Source organism: Phoenix dactylifera, chromosome 15, assembly GCF_009389715.1.
Source record: "Phoenix dactylifera cultivar Barhee BC4 chromosome 15, palm_55x_up_171113_PBpolish2nd_filt_p, whole genome shotgun sequence".
NCBI lineage: Eukaryota > Viridiplantae > Streptophyta > Magnoliopsida > Arecales > Arecaceae > Phoenix > Phoenix dactylifera.
This window is the reverse complement of record NC_052406.1, coordinates 534,879-556,857: the sequence shown is the minus strand read 5'-3', so window position 1 is coordinate 556,857 and position 21,979 is coordinate 534,879. Positions and strand designations below refer to the sequence as shown.

The following is a 21,979-nucleotide window of genomic DNA, read 5'->3' as shown; positions in this document are numbered from 1 at the left end:
GCCTCAATCCATTTGGAGACATAATCTACAGCTACTAAGATGTACAAATTGCCGAATGAAGGAGGAAATGGACCCATAAAATCTATTCCCCAACAATCAAATATTTCGATAATTAAAATTGGGTTGAGGGGCATCATATTCCTACGAGTTATCCCACCTAACTTTTCTCGCAAGCTTTGCAAAAGTTATGGGAATCTTTGAACAAGGTGGGCCAATAAAAACCGTACTGTAAAATTTTTGCAGCTGTTTTCTTAGCAGAGAAATGACCACCGCAAGCTTCAGAATGACAAAAGGAAATGACACTACTAAATTCGTCATTAGGTACACATCTCCTAATAATTTGGTCTGGGCAGTATTTGAAAAGATAAGGATCATCCCAGAAGAAATTTTTTATTTCGGTCAGAAATTTTCTTTTGTCCTGTTTATTCCAATGAATCGGGAGTTCACCCGTGACAAGAAAATTTGCAATGTCTGCAAACCAGGGTGACGACTGGATCTCAAAGAGTTGCTCATCAGGGAAAGTGTCTCTTATGGGTGAATTGTCTATGGAATCTGGAAGAGTGAGACGGGACAAGTGATCAGCTACTACGTTCTCTACCCCCTTTTTATCTCTTATTTCCAGAAAAAATTCTTGAAGCAGAAGGATCCACCTAAGCAAACGTGCCTTAGCATCCTTTTCTGAAAGAAGGTACTTAAGGGCAGCGTGGTCAGTGTAGATAATGATTTTGGATCCAATCAAGTAAGACCTAAATTTGTCTAGGGCAAATACTACGGCAAGTAGTTCCTTTTCCGTAGTGGTGTAATTCTTTTGTGCACTATTTAAAGTCTTACTTGCATAGTAGATAACATAAGGCTTCCTTTCTTTTCTTTGCCCTAGAACTACCCCAACTGCATATTCACTAGCATCACACATAATTTCAAAAGGAAGCGACCAGTCAGGTGGTTGCATGATGGGAGCAGAGGTCAGCAAGCTTTTAAGTTTATCAAAAGCTCTTTGACATTCTTCAGACCACACAAATTGGGTTTCCTTTTGAAGGAGATTACATAAGGGTTTAGATATTGAGCTAAAATCTTTAATGAATCTCCTATAAAATCCTGCATGACCCAAAAATGAGCGTATATCTTTGATAGTTTTTGGGTTGGGTAAATTAGCAATTAAGTCAATTTTAGCCTTGTCTACTTCAATTCCTTCAGATGAAATGACATGCCCGAGAACAATTCCCCTAGTTACCATGAAATGGCACTTTTTCCAGTTTAAGATTAGATTCTTCTCCTCACACCGAATTAAGACTAGCCTTAAATGGTTCACACAGTTTTCAAAAGAGGAGCCGAAAATCGAAAAATCATCCATGAAGACTTCCAAAAAACGCTCAACCATGTCAGAGAAAATACTGAGCATGCATCTTTGGAAGGTTGCAGGAGCATTACATAATCCAAAAGGCATTCTCTTGTAAGCAAATGTGCCAAAAGGACATGTGAAAGTGGTCTTTTCCTGATCTTCAGGATCAATTGCAATTTGGTTGTAACCTGAATAGCCATCTAGGAAGCAATAAAATTTATGACCTGCCAACCTTTCTAAGATTTGATCAATAAAAGGTAAAGGAAAGTGATCCTTCCTAGTGACAGAATTAAGTTTTCTATAGTCAATGCATACATGCCAACTAGTGGGGACCCTAGTTGGAACTAATTCATTGTTGGCATTTTTGACTACAATAACACCAGATTTTTTTGGGACCACCTGGGTTGGACTTACCCATTTACTATCTGAAATTGGGTAGATCATACCCGCATCCAGAAGTTTCAGAACTTCTGTCCTAACCACATCCTTCATGTTTGGGTTCAATCGACGTTGAGGTTGACAAGAAGGTTTGGCATCAGCTTCTAAGTGGATTCTATGAGTGCAAATTGAGGGACTAATTCCCTTGATATCAGCAATTGTCCACCCTATTGCTCCCTTATGCTCTTTGAGAATTTCTAATAATTTTAGTTCTTGACTTTGTTCGAGTTGGGATGATATGATCACAGGAAAAGTCTCTTCTTGACCAAGGTATGCGTACTTGAGCTCAGATGGTAAAGGCTTTAGCTCAAGTTTAGGTGCTTGAACACTAGATGGTAGAGGACTATTGTTGTATGGAGGTAATTCTTCAAAATGAGATTTTCACCTATCTGTATCCAACAAAGGAGCTGAATCTAATATAGCACTGATTTCTCTAAAGTTTTGGTTTATCTCTGTATGTCCAAAATGAGTTAGGCATGTTTCTAAAGGATCAGAAGAAAGAGATGGGACAAGAGCATCTTCTACAATGGAGTCGATCAAATTAACTCCATGAATTTCATCATTTTCATTGTCGTTATCGGGTTGTTTGCATATGTTAAATATATTAAAATCTATAGTCATATTCCCGAATGACATTTTCATTATTCCATTTCGACAGTTGATCAAAGCATTAGAAGTAGCTAGAAATGGGCGGCCTAGAATGACAGGTATTGGAGTGGTACAGTTCATGACAGGCTGGGTATCTAATACTATGAAGTCGACTGAAAAGTAGAATTTATCAATTTGGACAAGTACATCCTCGACTACTCCTCTTGGTATCTTTATAGATCGATCGGCAAGTTGGAGAGTAACCTTGGTGGGTTTTAATTCACCAAGTCCTAACTGTTCATAAACTGAATAGGGCAGTAAGTTAACACTTGCTTCTAAATCAAGAAGGGCTCGTTGTATCCTGAAGTTTCCTATGATACAAGATATGGTAGGACAACCAGGATCTTTATACTTAGGTGGGGTGTTGTGTTTGAGAATAGCACTCACCTGTTCAGTTAGAAAAGCTTTCTTTTGTACATAAAGCTTTCGCTTTATGGTACAAAGATCTTTTAAAAATTTGGCATAAGATGGGATCTGCTTAATGGCATCTAATAAAGGAATGTTAATCTTTACTTGTTTAAGGATATCCATAATTTCTTGGTCAGGTATTCCCTTTTTAGCTGCAAGCAAGCGCTGAGGAAATGGAGCAACTATCTTGTGATGGGGTATTGAATCATTTTGTTCATTATCATCTTCATCCTTCTTTTCAATAGATTTTTCAGGTTTGTCATCTTTTGTCGGAATTTCTTTGTTAATTATTTTTCCACTACGAAGGGTTGTGATAGACTTAACTTGTTCAAATTTTTGTTGGGATGAACTTGCTTCATGGACCTCATGTTGACCCTTTGGGTTAGATTGAGGTTGGGCTAGAAATGTCCCTTTTTTCCTAACATTGAGTTGAGCCTCAATTCTACCTACAGAATTTTTAAGTTCTTGGAGTAATTGCATTGTATTCTGATTTATTTGAGTCTGCCCTTGCATGAAGGTTTGCAAAGTATCTTCAAGGGATTTCCTATGTGGTGGCACATAAGGAGTAGGAACAGAATTTTCTTGAGATTCATTGGCAGTGGGTCCATGTCTCCAGCTAAAGTTAGGATGGTTTCGCCAATTAGGATTATATGTTTCTGAAAATGGTCTTTTATAAGTATTGATGAAATTTGCTTGATCATGCAACACTTCTTGAAAAGCAGGGATTGTAGGACAATCCTTGGTCACATGTGCATTACTCTCGCAAATTCCACATATACTTTCAACAATAGTTTGTGCTTTTCCTATATTGGCTTTGCTTAATTCCATGGCTTCAACCTTCCTAATCAGATTAGCAATTTTTACATTGACATCATTATCATCTTTAATAAGATATATTCCTCCTTTTGCATTAGGTGCTATTTTAGATTTTTCATTTTTATCTGTTGTATCCCAAGCTTGTGCATTTTCTGCTAAAAGATCAAAATAATCCCAGGCTTCATTTGGTTCCTTACTCATGAATTCTCCGTTACACATCATTTCTACAAATTGTCTCATATTTGAGGACAAACCATCATAAAAGAAACTAATGACCCTCCAAATTTCATATCCATGATGTGGGCAAGCAAGCAGAAGGTCCTTAAATCTTTCCCAACACTGAAAAAATATTTCTCCATCTTTTTATGCGAAGTTCATGATATTTCTTCTAAGTGTGTTTGTTTTATGTGTTGGAAAGAATTTCTTTAAAAATTCTCTTGTCATTTCTTGCCAGGTGGCTATGGTCCTAGGCCTTAAGGAGTGTAACCATGACTTAGCTTTTTTCCTTTAAAGAAAAAGGAAATAACTTAAGCTTAACTACCTCTTCAGTGACATCATTGAAATGAAGTGTTGAACACACTTCATCAAATTCTTTTAGGTGCAAATAGGGACTTTCAGAATCAAGTCCGTGAAACTTTGGGAGTAATTGGATTATTCCTGGTTTCATGTCAAAAGCTCCCGCAGCAGTAGGAATAACCATACAAGATGGGGTACTGGTCCTAGTGGGTTGTAGATAATCACGAAGCGTTCTAATAGGTAAGTCATCTTGAAATTCATTATCTCCCTGATTACTACCATTATCTTCCATTTGATTATTTGAACTTTTATCCCTAGATTCAACTCGGAATAATCTTTTCGTTTTATCCCTTTGCCACAACCGCATATACTGACCAATTAACCAGTCAACTTTTTTTTACAGGGATTTTTCTTTAATTATTATTATTATTTATTTATTTATTTATTTATTTTGTATATATATATATATATATATATTTAGAGTTTTGGATGAGTATGAATATTACCTAAAGCTATGAATATTAACACCCTGCTACTAAAATTATTCACAATCAAACAGTATCAAAGCATAGCACCCTTATTTCTAATGTTTTCCTAAAAATTTCTAGACAGCTCCTAACTGGTTTGAAGAGTACACTTAAGCCTCCAATCCGGTCTAATAACCTAGTCGACCAGGTAAGCTCTCAGGTAAGTGGAGGGGTCACGATGCGTATAGCAAAGGTCCCACTTAAAACCCACTTTCCTCGAACAGAAACTGTCTTCCTTCAATCACTTAGAGGAACAAAGCTTGCCTAGACATCGACTGAGGTCATAGAGCGAAATTGGTGCAACTTTCAGTGGTCTTCGTCCTATTGAGCTCGAATATCCTTAGGGGCCAACGTCTAGTTGATTTTAATTAGGCTTAGGATATTTATGCACTGGGATGATTTTTGGGCTAAGGACGAGTGATGAAATTCCGACCTTATCTTGTTAATGGGTTCAGCCCTTAGAATGTTTTATACAAATGCTTTATACTATATACAACAATCAAGAAGATTTTTAACATTTTATGTCATGACATTAAATTGTATTTGAATAGTTGATCAAGCAAACTAGCTAAAATTTTTTTCTTTTTATTTATTTATTTTTTTATTATTTTATTATTTTAATTAATATTTTTTTAAATAATAATTTTTTTTAAACAAGAGTAAAATTCTAATCTAGGAAAAATAGAACTAGTATGAACAAAACAGGAAAATTAATTTAAATACTCACGGCCGGAGTTCGTTCACTCCGGGAATCCAAAAATTTGATCTTGATCTTTCTCGTTACTGGTCCCGCTTTTTGTCGTCCTTGAATCTGTAAAGATTTGAAATTTCAGCCGTGTTAAAAATAAAGAAAAATTGAAGAACTAGAAATTAAAAATTAAAATTTGCAGCCTTGTTCTCGTTCGCACATTGCAAATCCCCGGCAACGGCGCCAAAAACTTGCTACGTCTTTAATCTTGTTCTTTTAAAAAGGAAAATTAAATGTAGAATACCCCAAGTATAGGGTGTAGCAAAGTAATATTCTCGGTGAGTCCGAGATCGAATCCACAGGGATTTGACAGTGAACAAAAAGTAAAGGCTAAATAATATTCAGATTGACAAAAATATAACTAAGGCATTAGGATTCAGCCTAGCACTTAATCATGCTTTTCTTAAAATCATCTATTAATCATAATAAAATAGATTTAGTTTTATGGGCAGCATTACAGTAATTCTATTTTAAACTACAGGGATTTCTAAGCATCTGTTATACTCGGGGGAAATAACAAATCAAAGAAAATATATAAGTTTGAAATATTTTCTATCAATCTACTGCACCATAAATCAAATAAAAAACATTAAAATCCAATTGATGATTAAAGAAAATACATGAAGAAAATGCTAGGCTTTTTTCTAGCCTTAGCTTAAAAAGATTTAGCTATCCATATGAGATGCAAGCAATTTTATAAAAGGGATTAGCATAGAATAAATAAAATAAAACATAAATCTCTTTTTTTTTCTTTCTTCTCTTAAGAAAACAGAATGCTCTGTTTTCTTTCTTTTCTTTTTCTTTTCTCCTCCCGATGCTTCTCCTCCTTCTCTTGCCCGGCTGAGAAAAATCGGAAGAAGGACTGCAGTTGTTTGGGAGACCACTGGTTTCCTTCTTCCGTCCCTCGCTCCGTGTCCTCCTCCTCCTTGATCCCTCTACCGGAAGCTGCTACCAATTGGATGGATCCGGCCGGCTGCCTTCTCTCAGACTGCTCTCCCCTGGTTCCCTGGTTTCCCCCCTTTTATAGATACGGCTGGGAAAACGGATCAGGGACGCGGCTGAAACGCTTGGAAGAAGATGAAGACGTGGATGGCCGTTGAGGTGTTTGAGAAGACTCCTCGGCTGGAATTTATTCACTCAATGCGATTGCATGCTGCCACGGACGGTTGGAAAACGCTGGGAAGAAATGCTTGGAGATGTCGAACGCTGGGAAGCTCCTCACGGATGCGTGCTCGAATGGATAGGGAGTTGCCGAGAAGGGATGTAGGGACGGTTTGGCTTCGGAGATGATCCGGTTGTTGTGACGCTTCTGCTGCTGGAAAAGAAGTGGAGGACTCGGCTTGGGACTCTTCTCCTCCCGATGGCTGCTGGCCTCCTCCTCTTCCGTCGCACGCTTCATGCTTGGATGAGCTGGGAAGAAACAGGGGAGACGGAAGGATGCTGATGAGATGCCGCTTGGAATGACGAGCCGGTTTGGCTTAGGTCCCTTGGGTTTGGTTTAGGTCCCTTGGATGAGATGCCATGATGCTTGGAGAGCCACACGGACGGTTGAAGATGCTAAGAATTTGTTGAGCTCGGAACGCCAAGCATTGGGCTCAAACCCAGTGTTATTGGGTCTTTTGAATTACTTGTACTCAGACGCAAATAAAACATTAATTAATTAATTTTATTAATAAAGATTAGCTATAATACTAATTAAGATAATACAAAAATTTTACTTTTGTACTCTCATCACTGGGCGGGCCTAGCGCTATACCTCCGAGCTTACCTATTGGGAGCTCTTTATGGTTGGCCGCATCCTTACAAAAGGACCCAATGATCATTGCGATACCACCGATGTGACATGCGGGATGTCGTCTGCGTGCGAATCCTTCACACCCGATATCCAGGCCGTACTCAAATCAGTCACTTTTGGTTGACCCACGTACCCACATCCTCTAGTGGCAGGTAAACTCCTTTGCCCGGTATACACAAAAAAGGAAAAGTAAGTAAAAGAAGAACACTCTTACAACTTGAGAGACTACCTCCTCCTTTTCTCTAAAAACTACACTAACTTAGGCATTGGAGGGTTTCCCACCTGATACATTCCAGCCGGAGGACTTTCTTGCTTTATGTTGTTTCAGGTCAGGGTACTACCATCCGACGAGGATCTCAGCCACAAAGATCGAGCATTGCTCGTCTTTCCTAATCCTGACCAAAGCAATCAACCATCGAGCTCTTAGCATCATTACATCTTTTGCCACAGTGCCTGGGGCCAGTTAGTTTTTGGCGGCAATAAATTAGCATTAGAGGATTTGCACATACCACCTTAGGAGGTTTTGTTGCTCCATCACTAAGGGCTCGGCTAGCACCTATTACTTTCTAGCCGAACATGCAAGAGGGCGGCTCTTTATAGAGCCTATAGAGGGCTCCACCTCTGCTTGAGCCATAAAACGGCTTCGATGGTGGTCTCTGAACAATTCAAGCACTCCTTCAACAAGTTCAGGCCCGACTACTGCATTCTGACACATGTAGCAGCTGGCCGCCCCCCCAGTGGCCATAGCAGCAAGAGGCCCCCAAGTAGGATAATCAAGAGGGCCTAGATGACTCGAGTTAATGTTTCTCACCTTAGAGTGGGGAGCAAGTACCTTCTAACTAACCTTCTCATCACCACAGCTCCAACAAGGCTACACGCAGCCCCTACGACAAGCCATGGAGTCATGTGCAGGAGGACTCGTCTTGATTCACTGACTTCTTCTCTTGGGAAGACTCGGCTACCAACCATTCCTCCTCCCATAGACCTGACAGGGTCTCCAGGAGGGAGGCTAGCTTTGATCACAAGCAAGGAGATGTGCTAGCACCTCGAACACCTGCATCGGAACCAGCTAGCCTAGTCAAGGCCAAGACGTGGAGTTCGCCAACCCTCGTTCTCGATGAATATAATGGGGGATCCTGTTTCACCTTGCCCCCCTATTTCAAGATGTCATAGTTGGAGACATATACGACCCTTGAATCCTCTAAATCATATAGAGAGCTTCAAAGCTCTCGTAATGCTCCAAGGTGCCTCTGATGCAGTGCTATGCAGAGCTTTTCTAGCTACCCCTTCGCAAGATAGCTCAGTTGTGGCACACCGGGCTACAGATGGGCTTGGTCCATTCATTCAAGAAGCTCGATTGGATGTTCGCTGCCCACTTCATGAGTAACAAGAGGCCAACAAAGAGTTCAGATGTTGTTTTCATCATCAAGCAGTGAAGTGACAAGTCCTTGCGAGACTGTGTGAGCTGCTTTAATGCGGCCACTCTGAAAGTACACGATCTTAATCATTTAGCCTTAATGTCTGCCTTGAGTAGTAGACTTAAAACCTCTTGATTCCTTTTTTCTTTAGAGAAATAGCTTTTGAGAGACTATGCTGAGCTACTGGCTTGGGCAGACAAGTACATCTGAGAAGGCCATAGCGACTCGGCAAGAGTTAACTAGGGGTGCACCCAGCTAAAAGTCAAACAACAAGCGGAGTCAAGGTGACCCAAGGAAGGCTACCAATCCCCATGGGAAGCCTTGTGAAGTTTTCACATTTGGTCGCCCTCTTAACTCATGACTTTAAGAAGATGGGTGAGGCAAGATAAGCTCAAACCTAGCTAGATGGATGTAATCGTGGATTACCTATGAGATGACAAACTCCCGCATGAGCTGTAAGAAGCACAGCAGCTAAAGAATCAAGCCACATGATATATCCTGTTGGAGCAAAAACTCTACAAAAGGTCATTCACTCTTCCCTTTCTTCAGTGTCTCCGCCCCAACGAAGCCGATTATGCATTGCGCGAAGTTCATGAAGGAGTCTGTGGAAGCCACCTAGGCAGCAGAATGTTGACCCACAAGATTCTACCTCATGGCTAAGCATTCAAAAGGATGCTACAAACTTCGTGAGAAAGTGTAATCGATCCCAGAGATAGACCGATGTGTAGTGACAACCAGTCGTGCCCCTTTCCCCAATCGGTGCACCTTGGTCATTTGCGCTGTGGAGGATCGAAATATTAGGACCATTCCCTCAAGCAGCTGAACAAAAAAAATTCTTGATAGTGGCCATCGACTACTTCACCAAGTGGGTCGAGGCTGAGCCCCTAGCTCACATCACCGAAGAAAAGGTTCAGGGCTTCGTGTGGAGGCAAATTACTTGCTGTTTTGGTCTTCCCCATGCTATCATCACTGTCAATGCAATTCGACAATACTCTCTTCAAAACATTCTGTGCTGATTTACATATCAAGCACCACCTCACATCGGTGGAACATCTCCAGTCGAATGGAGAGGCCGAAATGACTAATTGGACAATTTTGCAGGACCTGAAGATGCAATTGGACAAGGTTAAAGGACTCTAGGCTAACGAGCTTTACAAGGCAAACCAAACTACACCTCAAACCTCGACAGGAGAAACACCTTTGGCTCTCACATATGGAGCCGAGGCAGTCATCCCGATAAACTTTTTAGAAGAGCTGAGAAACTCTGAGTATCTATGAGCCAACCTTGATCTGCTAGAGGGAACCTGGAAGTGAGCTCAAATTCGCATGGCCACCTACTAGCATCAAGTGGCTTGATATTACAATTTTCGAGTGAAAGTTGAGCTCTTTCGACCTAGAGATCTAGTACTAAGAAGGGCCGAACTCTCCAACCAACTAAATAAGATAAACTCTCACCTAATTGGGAGGGGCCATACAAAATATCTAGAGTTGTTAGACCTGGAGCTTATCGCCTCGAAAATTTGGATGGGATGGCTATCCCTCAAACATGGAATTTAGCCAACCTCCAAATGTATTATCACTAAAGCCCAATGGAGTGACCATGTAAGCCAAAATTATCTAATAAAATCACTTACTTCGCCTCTCTGCAAGAAAGTTGGTCCTTATAACAAAGGCTTAATGTGCCAACCGATCTCTCTAGGTCAAAAACGACCCAAGCAGAAAACTAGCCCCTATGCTGAAGGTTTGGTGTGCCAACTGACCTCTTTAAATCAAAAATAGTCCAAGGAGAAGACTGGCCCTCATGCGAAAAGCTTGAAGTACCAACCGATCTCTTCAGGTCAAAAATGGCCCAAGTAGAATGCCAGCCCTTGCATCAAAGGCCAAAGATGGGAGAAGCTTAGAGAAGTTGTTAAAATCATAGTGTCGGTCCTACAATTGACCTCCCATATAACCAGCTTGATGTCCTCATTGATAGGTCAGTGCACCAAGGTGGCTGAGAGCCATTTAATAGTGGGCGCAGTCACTAAACACGAAAGCACTGTAATTGCAAAGAGGGACGGAAATAAAAAAGAGGACGAAGTGGAAAAGATAATCTTTATTCATTGTTTCAATCACAGTGGCGGCTATAAGCCAACAGGATATATATTTACACAATCAAAAACTAGGTTACTATGCAAGAACATGGGTAATCAGAAGGCAACCAGGCTTTCTGCAAACTACAACATCCAGAAGGAATCCAACAGCTGCTTTCGATCATAGCTTTCTCGGAGAACAACATGATGGTCACTGATCGAAGCCCTCCAGCGACCTAACCTCTTCAAGTCTTGTGATGATAGAAGACTCGTGTCTTGAGGAAGAAGCAGCTTTGCCCTCATCATCCATGGCGCATAGAGACATGCCTTTCAATCTTGTTGTTGACCCAACAAGCTTATGAGGTGCCTCCGTACCCCAGGTCACCCCCACTCTCAACTCTGCCTCCATCTTCGCTGGCCACTGGTGGAAAACTCCTTCGAACCTAAACTACAGCCTCTCCAAAGTTGGGTGTGGGCATATGGCAGAGTACTTTCCCCAGCACGAAATTGAAACGCAAATCTCGTTCCATTTATAGTCAAAGATCCACCATGGGAATCGAACTGCCTAAGCTCTGATTAAAGGATGCATGTCAAACTCTCCGTCGAGCTACATTTAATTATAGGACTCCCTAGGAGCCCTTACCCGCCCCGGCAGCATTTGAGAACATCGCCTCAACGGAGATTGAGCCTTATTGAGGTACATCGAACTTTGGCCACATGTTAATAAGACAGCGCACAACTTTTCATGTGCATGATTGGATCCTGGCCCACGATAATTGCCAAGTAAGAACCACTATATCACTAAGGAAGCAACCTCGATAACCATTTCGAGAAGCAAAGGGCATAATGGCAAAGCCACTGAGTAGCCCTGTGCTTGATTGAACAGTCCTTCAGACAAAAAAGTACATTGGTTCAAATCGATCCATCAAATGAGTAAAAAGATGAGCGGGCTTTTATTCCATTCATTAGAAGAAAGAAGAGAAGTAAAAAAGCAATGGCTCATGGCCTAGCTAAAAAAAAGAATAGAGAAGGAAAAGAGAGCCCATCAATGGAAAATACAATCACTCGTCTCTCCTCTATTCTTCTTCCTACGCCTCTTCCTCTTCTTCCTTAGTTTCATTCTCTTATCCACAGAGAAAAGCCTCCTTGTTTGAGCATTCACCCAAGAAGGTGATCGAGCTGTGGTCGAGCTTAGGATCCACCTTATAGACTTTTCCTCGGCATATAATAAACGTCTTCTTGAAGGAGTCCCTTGTAGCCTCCAATATCTTATTGTGGAACTCTGTTGAAGCCTTGTAATCCACAACAACATGCTAGGCTTTCTCCTTGGCGCGGGATGCTTCATCCTTTGCCCGAACGACCTCTTTAGTAGTGAGGTCAGCTCACTCATCATACTAGGGAGCTCTATCCTCTGCCCAAGCAAACCTCTCCTCGACTTGAAAGGTCTGAAGCTCGGCTGTAGTAATTGTATCCCTCACGCAGGCAATCTCTACATCAGCCTCCTTCCTCGTGCGAGCCTCTTTCTCATTGATGGCTTGCTGTCAGTTGAATACCCATCCGCTCCTATTCCTCCTAGGAGCCCTCGGCCTTGGAGGTGAGGAAGCAAGTCTGTGCTTCAGCCTCCTCCCTTCTCTTCTCGGTATCTACCCGTTCTGCCTCCGCACGAGCCCTGCTTCTCTCCGCCTCTCGAAGAAGGTAGTCGCAGGTCTCTAATCTCCGTTGATGGGAGTGGATGACCTCAACAAATATGCGGGCAAAGTACATTCTCTATGGAAGCAAAGAAAAACATTGTTGACTCAAACTACAAATGGACAGAAGAACCACTCTGATTACCGCGATGGTAATGCGGCATGATGAGTTAATTATACTCTCCAGCGATCTCCGCAATAGCTCCCTCTCATCATTAGGGAGCATAAACCCCTAGACCATCTCCCACATCACGCGGGGATCGCCTGGCGCCATACTGCATCGAAGACCTTCACCGACCAATTTGGCACAAAGGTCCCTACCTCCATGTTTTGAGAAGTTAGCCAGAGTGAAGATGTTGATGCAAGAGTACTCCCGGCGAGAGGGTTGAAGATCGGCTCGAACGTCTCATCCAACAGCCTGGCGGTGGTGCAACCGACAAAAGAATGTAGCCCCACTTTTAGAGTCGATTAAGGATCGACAGCCTCAAGCATAGCCGATGAAGCCAGAATAGCTACAGAGGCCATCCCAGGAAGAGAAGGGCCACCCGAGTAGGTGGCGGTACACCAATGGGGAGGATAGTGAGCACCTCCACCCCCATTGGTCCTCCTTTGATGGGCTCCTCCTCGATCCTGATGATCAGCTCTGTGAGTACACTTCTCCTCCTCTTACTTGAGGAAGAGCTACCCTCGCCGGATTTTCTCTTCCTCGAGTAATGGAAGAGTTCTTCCACCTCGAACTTCATGGCTGCAAGAACAGGAGAGAAGTAGGTTAGTAACATATTATAATCGGCAAAAAAGAAGCCAAATAAGATGAAAAATATACTGATAAAAGGAGCAGGACTCAAGTCAGCGTCGACCAAGGCTGACTCCCAAAGTAGCTCAGCCAAATGTGGAGCCTTCAGCAGACGAAGCCAGTTGATAGACTTCTGCTCTTCATCCTACTAAAAGAAAAAAAGGCTCAAGGCTTGCTTCCTAGGTTCCCTTCATAAGGTTGGAAAATCCTAAGAAATCGTCAAAGATATAAAGAAATACTGACCCTTTCACCCATAAATAGATAAAGGGCCAGGAGGTAGAATGTTATAGCCCTTTCCACAGGTTATACCTGCAACTTTCCACCTTCTTTCTCTCTAGGTTCTGAAGAGTAAAAGAATAAGGTAAATGGGTTATGGCAACAACCCTACCTATTTGTCGAGGGTTTGCAACCCCTTTTGAGGTGATGCTCCACCTAGCCTCGGACGCGCGTATCTTAGGCGTTGGCCTCAAAATGATCCATTCAGATTGTTGCCAAGACCTGGATGCCAATTAAACTCACAGATGTCTTGCCCATAATTACAGCACTTCGAAAAAGACAGCGAGGCTACGTCCTTCATAAATGCAGGATTTGAAAAATCTTCATTTTCCCAAAAATGAAGGCACTATATGTCCAGCTTGAAAATCGTTATTAAAACGTCCATTTTAGAAAATCTACTTCCGCAGCCCGAATAGGATAGCTCGACTTGGTTGCGGAAGTGGGAGGCAAGTAATATGCTTTCAAATCAGCTACATCTCATTAGTAGGACCAATTGATCAAAACATGTCATGACTCCAACATGTGGCAGATTAGGAGCGGTCATTAGGCGGGCCTAGAGCCATACTGCCGAGCTTACCTTTTGAGAGCTCTCTATAGTTGATTGCATCTTTATTGGGGGATCCAGTGATCATCGCGATACCACCGATGAGACAAGTAGGATGTCGTCCTCGTACAAAGTATTTACGCCCAATATCCAAGCCATACTCAAACCAGTCACTTCTAGTCAACCCATATGCCCACATCCTCTAGTGGCAGGTAAACTCCTCCACCTAGTATACACAAAAAAGGGGAGGCAAGCAAAAGAAGAATACTCCTACAATCTGAGAGAATACTTCCTCCTATTTTCTGAGAACTACACTGACTGGAGCATCGGAGGGTCTCCCGTTAGATACATTCTAGCCAGAGGAATTTCTTACTTTGTGCTGTTTCAGATCAGGGTGCTGCCATCTGACGAGGATCTCAGCTGCAAAAATCAAGCACCGCTCATCTTCCTCAATTCTGAACAAAACAGCCAACCACCGAGCTCTCCAGTGTCGTCACATCATTCGCTACGGTGCTTGGAGCCAGTTTGTTTTCGGCAGCAACAATGGAGATTATGCACATACTATGAGATATACTGAGATACTTCAACTAAATGAAATTTGTATTGTTTTCTAGATAGATTCAACTATTTCTAGTCTCTTTTGAAGTTGTGGCATGAGATATAGACCAGACATAACCTGTGGCTTTCTATGCCGTTAGTCCTGGCAATAGAGAATGCAAATGAGGTGGACTAGGCTCAATATCAACAAAGCTTTCATATTAGAAATCTTCCCATATATATATATATATATATATATATATATATATATATATATATATATATATATATATATATATATATATATATATATATATATATATATATATATATACATATACATATAGAGGATTGATAACCTACTCTCTGTTATGGTAGGTTATCAATCTACCCATTTTTCCGTAGACAAAAAATATCCTTACTTTTTATAACTCTTAAGGATATTTTATGTCTTATTACAATCCCATATTAATTCATCCTCTCAACCTCCAATTAATACTCTCTCTCTCCTCAGTATATATATGTATATATATGTATATATATATGTATATACATATATGTATGTATATGTGTATATATATATATATGTATGTACAGTATATATATGCGTATATATATATATGTGTGTGTGTGTGTGTGTGTGTGTTATATGTGTGTGTGTGTGTGTGTGTGTACACATGTACATATATGTAGATACATACATATATATATACATGTATATGTATATACATATATGTATGTATGTATGTATGTATGCATGTTTGTATGTATGTTTGTATATATATATATATATGAGAGAGTATTAATTGGGGGGTTAAGAGAGTGAGTTAATATGGGATTATAAAAAGACATAAAATATCCTTAAGAGTTATAAAAAGTAAGGGTATTTTTTGTCCAAAGAAAAATGGGTAGATTGATAACCTACTATAATAGAGAGTAGGTTATCAATCCCCATACACACACACACACACACACACACATATATATATATATGTATACATATATATATATACATACATATATATACATACATATATATATACATACATATGGGTGCTCTTGGTAACGAGGGCTGATAGCCCACTTACTTGATCGGAATCTGAGCCTAAATTTTGGGTTCAGGTCTAGAAAATTAGCTTGATAAATGAGTCAGGGTTGGATCCAAAATATACACCTGAAATATTATTAGGTCGGGTTTGAATTTGCTATGATTTTTATTCAACTTCTATGTAATTATGCATATTCGAATTTAAATTTGAAATCAAGGCTTTGGTAATGCTAAATTAGAGTGCATGGCAAAATTTGCTAGCCACAAGTGCGCATACACGTTGCGTCACTATGTGCAGGACACAATTAGTCAAGCCAAGCCGAGCATGGACGCATGTGATCACCAGCCCACTATCCTTAAAGCCCGACTTAGATTTCAAGGAACAGAATATCTATGAATGCAAGAGTATTTACATTTAATTATCTAACATGGAATTATTAAAATCAAATTTTAAGAACTTTTGAATTATTTAAAAAAGAAAGAATTAAATTTTAATTAATTTTTTTAAATAAAAAGTTCAAAAATTTCCAGCAGAGTGGGCCGCATACTTTCTCATCACCTTTGCACAGGCCTTGAGAGATGAAAACCCAGGACACTAAGACACAAGCTTAGGAGGGGATGGGGTGCATCCTCAAAAATCTAAACCTATCTCTTTCCTTTTGCATAAAAAACACTAGACCCTACACCAACTATCTCATAAATTTAAGGGGAAATTAATTCCCCACCCTCCGAAAGACTAGTATAACAATAAATCCCTGTTGACTAGTTTCATAACAACCGGTTCAGCACATTTTTAACTATTTTTTATGGAACGAAAATACCCCTCCCTTATAAGTACCTGATTTCTTCTTTCCAAACCAAAACTCACCTTCTTCTTCCCCCATTACGCCTTCCTATCTCCCGCCGCGGCCGACGGCCGCTCCCCCATCCACCGCCTCACTGCCCTCCAATCCGCCACCGCACTCCTAATCTTCCTCCTCCTTGCCGCCGCCACCCTCCTCCTCCTGCACCCCCTCACTCCCAACCTCCTCTTCCTTCTTGCTTCCCTCACCTTTGCCCTACTCTCCTCCGCCTCCGCCCACTCGGCCGCTGCCTACCAAACCTCCAACCTCCAGGCCAAGTGCGACTTCATCTCCGTTGCCACCTCCTTGCCCTCGCCCTCCATCCGCGCTTCTTCCCCACTGTCACCGCCCGCGAGAGGATCCAGAGGAAAAAGGGTCTCGGCCGCGCTCCACTGGCTCCGTCGCCGAGCCACCGCCGGCCTCGGCACTCTTTCGTAATGGGGGATAGCAGGAATTACTCTCAAGAATGGGGGCATCTTCGACATTTTTTTAAAACAAAAAAATACTCTCAAGGACTGAAAGTTAAACTTACCAAAATTATTAGACTTGTTGTTATGAGACTAGTCAATAGAGATTTATTGTTATACTAGAGTCTTTGGAGGGTCGGGTATTAATTTCCCCTAAATTTAATCTACGGCACACGCTGAAAAATGGGCCTCCTAGAACCATTAATCAAGTCCCACTCACAAACCGAACCCAAAAGCCACGAATCAATCACAATCCACACTAGGCAAAGGAATAAGGTCATATCATCCTTGGCCAGACCCCTCAGCCTCTTACAGCCTTTTGGTAAAACGACTACTCATTCATATAAGTCTAACATGAGTACAACTAGCCACATCATAAGAAAGAAAAGACAACAAAGCAAAAGGAGCATCTGAAGCAGACGTCCACAAAAAATTTCCGAAATGCCGAGCCACGAATGAGGCGACCCAGTCTGCAGTCCTGTTCGCCTCCCTAAACACATGATCTACCTGAAAGCCGCTCATTAGCTGAGCCTTCTTACAGCCTTAGACATACTAGTCGGGCAAAAGATTGAGCTTTTTCTTAGGAAAAAAAGAAAAACAAAAGGTTGAGCTTTTAAAAGATCAGAAAGTATTTTTTTGAATGGCTAAAAGCACTTATTATAGAATTATTTGGTAGAAGTGCTTTATACATCCCTAAAAAGCTGAAAAAGTTTTAGGAGAATTCCCCAAAAGCTCCATATTTGTCCAACACCCACCCTAAAATAGATAAAAAGAAGCACTTCAAGAGTATTTCACGGAGCATGTCATGCATGGATATTGGCATCACATATCATGGTATGATGGGGTCGACATGGATGAGGGGCCTCTCGGCCTCCTGCCTCGAGCTCCAGATCTCGTGTCTTCCAGAGAATTAATTAGGACTATGAGTCCCCCGACATGTAGTACGTATACCTGTCCCCTATGGCCAGACTCTGAAAATTACTGTATATGATAGAGGCAAAACATTGACAAGGTCACCATTGGTACAAGGTCTCATGGCCATGTCGAAAACCTCCCGTGGCACTATTATATTAATAATTAAAGTTTAAATCATGGTGATTCTTCTCTTAATAATGATATTGGTGTTTAGCATTTATACTATTTATCTACATCAAATAATAATTTTAATTTCAAATTCTATCATTAGCTGAAAAATAACTTTTGCTCGAGTGAACTATTTGATAGATATCTCCTTTTTTAATTTTGTATATCATATCTTATTATCATAGCAAATAATGTTCGTTGTTAAAATCATTATCTTACTTCATACACAAATGCAATGAAGAGCCTACGTGGAAGACAATGACTATTATTTTTATTCTAACAATAAGTAGAAATTTCAGTAAATGCACTACAAAAGAAAGGATATCTTCCGGCGGTTTTTTTTGTCTCTACCGACGATTTTAAGCATCGGCGCCGAATTTCCAGCCCACGCACCCCAAAGCGTGGGTCAAACGTCGGGCAGGTGGGCGTGGATCCGGTTTAGGCCGACGCGTCAAAAAAGCGTCGTCGCTCTATGCCGACGCTTTTAAACGTCGTTCTTCTTCGAGGTACCCGACGCTTAAAAGCGTCGGCGTACTTGGACCGACGCTTCAGGCGTTAGGTTTCTATTGGACTATGCCGACGCTTAAAAGCGTCGGCATATGCTCCTTGACCGACGCTATAAAGCGTCGTTAAAGGTGTGCCAGATTTCGTGCCGCTTGGTATTTCCGACGCTAAATAGCGTCGGCAATAGCATTTTTTTTAAAAAAAACTTTTGTAAATGCAATTTTTAATACTCTGTATATATTAATTCCTAACAAAACACACACTAAATCACATAGATAACAAAATACACATCACAAACAAGAACTTTTCATTCAAAATATTCATAATTATCATATTTGATTACATTGTACTTCAAAAACATTCTAAAAACATTCATCTCAAATTTCTAAGTACACAATCTACGATGTATCAAGAGTCGACGACATCATCATCTCTACGAGTAGATGAAGTATCAGCAACCTACAAGAAAAAAATATTTTAGAAACTAAAAATACGAAAGTCATCACGCTCATACAAGAATACATTATAATTATATAAAATATTCAAATATATTTAGTTATGTACCGGAGGAGCAAATCTCTGCAAAAAAGATGAAATATGGTCAAGCTGATCCTGCAAAGATTGTAACTTCAACTTTTGGCTCTGCTTCAACTCCGCCATATCAGTCATATGACTCTGCCTCATCTCCTCTATCCTTGTCTCATATGACTGCTTTATCTGTGCCATCTCTGTCTTCAAACTACAAACCTCTGCAGTGCTAGTACATTATTTGGCATCTTGGGTATATCGGCTCACTGCAGACAGCTGAGTGGAGGTAATTCCGATACCGTAACCCCTCACGAGACCATAACGTTCTGGGCCCATCAATTCGGCATAGACCTGAGCCTCGATGCGACTAGCCGCGTCGAATGATGATGACTTCCTGACGCGCTCTGAAATAAGATTTGTAGCTCTTTCCTGTATCTCTCTCAAAAAAATAAACAGCCACATTAATGATTTAAAAGAAGTAAAATTAATAAAAAAATTATGATCAAATAAAAAATGAATACATACAACTATTGTTCGTCCGATTCCTGTCTAACTAAAAATATGCTAGACAGATCGTTGTTAGAACCGACGAACAAAGCTTAATTAAATTTCTACTCTTACCTTTCCTACTCGAAGAATAGTGGTTGTAAGAGGTCGATCCACAGAGAGGCAGTTGGAGTTGCTTAAAAATCAGAACGTTCACTCGGATTTGAAATCGATTTTTGAATGATTAAAGAAAAACATTATTTTGAAGATGTTGATGGATTCTCTAGTCTACCGGAGAATATTTTTTTATTTAAAAATAATAAAAAGACAAGTACTTAGAAATCAAAGAGCATTTATAAATTCATGAAATGTTTAACTATTCAAAGGAAAACTTTGGCATGGATAAAAATGGATGACAGCTAAGAAGATTGAAGCCTGGGACATAATTTGCATAAAAGAAAATTAAAAGATTGCATAAAAAGTGGAAATTAAATTGAACCTAGAATATGGATTGCATGAAAGAAAATTGCTTGACTTTATAGAAAACTAATTACAAAAATAAAAAGAAAGATTGGAAGCCTAATACTTCTTTTCTTCTACAAATAACAAAAAAATAAAAATAAAAAAAAAAAGAAGACTAGAGCATGGCTCCCCCTGGGTGGAACTCCCAAAATAAAATAAAACACTCTTTTCTTTTTTTATTCCTTTCCCCCAAATCGATGGCCTCCCTCAACATAAAATAACAGTTTTTTTTAATTTCTTTCTTCTTCCCAAGAGAAACAGAGCAATGCTCTGTTTCTTCTTTCTCTTTTCTTTGGGCTCGCCGACCACCTCCTTGGACCTGCCTGCTTTTGCACCGAGCTCTCCTCCCCCTCTTTTATAGCTCGCCCCCCCTCCTTTGAAGCTGGGGATGGATCCATGGGGAACGGACGCATGATCCTCGGGGTAGCTGGATCAAGGGGAAGAATCACGGGCAGTCGATCGTGGAGGATGCTGAAACACGGACGGAAGGAGCCGGATTTCCTTCTTTGGGCCACGGAGGGATGGGATGCAGAAGGGGCGATCATCCGGGATGCTGAAATGGAGAAGAAAATGGCTAGATCACAGCTTGCATCACGGCTGGCCGCGGGATCTCTTGGAGGTCGAAGCGGGATCGACGGGGCGCTGTGCTTGGATCACTCTACAGTCGGACGGGCGTGGGAAGTGGATCACGGGTTCAGTGCTGGGACAGGCGGATGAAGACGGAGGAGCTGATCTGGATGGTGATCCGTGGCTGGGGTACTGCGGGAGGAAGAAACGGAAGGGAGGAGATGCGCTGAAGACGCTGGGACGGTGCGGGATCCGTGGGGCACTGCGGATCATTTGGAGGCTGCCGCGGGATGCTGTGAGGAGGCGATGACCCGTGGGCTGGTGGATCACGGGATCACGGGCGCGAGCTTCGTGGGATGCTAGGAGGAGACGGATGCGGCTGGATTACGGCTTTTGCATCATACTTGCAGTCCGGGTGTGGGAGGCTGGATCATGGAATGAGCTGGGGTCTCTCGTGATCGCATGGACTGGCTGGACTTGAATTGAGCTCGGGCTGCCGTGCATTGGACTCAAACCCAATGTTATTGGGTCTTTTGGACTCCTTGCAGTCAAACACAAATACAATGTTAATTAATTAATTTTATTATTAAAAATTAACTATAATACTAATTATGGTGGTACGATGATTGTACTTTTGTGCTCTCATCAACTATATTTCTCGACTCGTCCCGGATAAAGCTGCCATCTCGATGAGTGTGGGTCATCTTATAAAACTCTACCTCACCAGGCTCCCTTCCATGCTCTACTATCTACACATACGGAAAGTATATTGACAAACTATATATCATGATACGTGCTATATGTTAGTAGAGTTTCAAATAGTTTCAAAAGAACTTACGAATTCATTTCTACGTCTTGCATAACTCTTCACGCCTGAAGTATGAGGAACTACTTGAGATGCTCGTGCAGCTCTACCAATATTAGAATATGTCTGCCAAAATAAAAGCACACAGTATAATATGATTCAATGCATATATTTGCGATCTATATTAATAATAAAGATAATAGAAGATATTGAAACAATATATGTGACTTGTCCTCTTTCAGAAAACCAGTAGTGAACAAGCTTCCTCCACTGCTGAGGGTATACATCAGGAGGAGTCACACGAGCAATCTCCTCCTCTGTCATACCCTCGCGCTTGAAGTCCGTCTTCAATTTTGCTTTATATTCTTTCCATTTACGATTGAGGAACTTTAGCACCCAATCATGGCTCTCTAGAGGGAGTACAAACTTACCCTACAACAAGATACAGAATGTTATAATAATATTAAACATCTAAAATAAAATTATGATACTAAGCAAATTAACATACAGGAGGTGTCGAATTAAAAAGAATAAATTCAATTCATTATCTGTATAAGTCTAAGA

At 41.0% G+C, this 21,979-nt stretch overlaps 1 non-coding gene across 1 annotated transcript; it reads left to right on the top strand.

Annotated features, from left to right (window-relative positions):
• The first annotated feature begins 3,938 nt into the window (after positions 1–3,938).
• On the top strand, positions 3,939–4,045 carry LOC113461064. Its single transcript, XR_003383049.2, has one exon. It is a non-coding gene; the product is annotated as a small nucleolar RNA R71 (small nucleolar RNA).
• Positions 4,046–21,979: the final 17,934 nt, after the last annotated feature.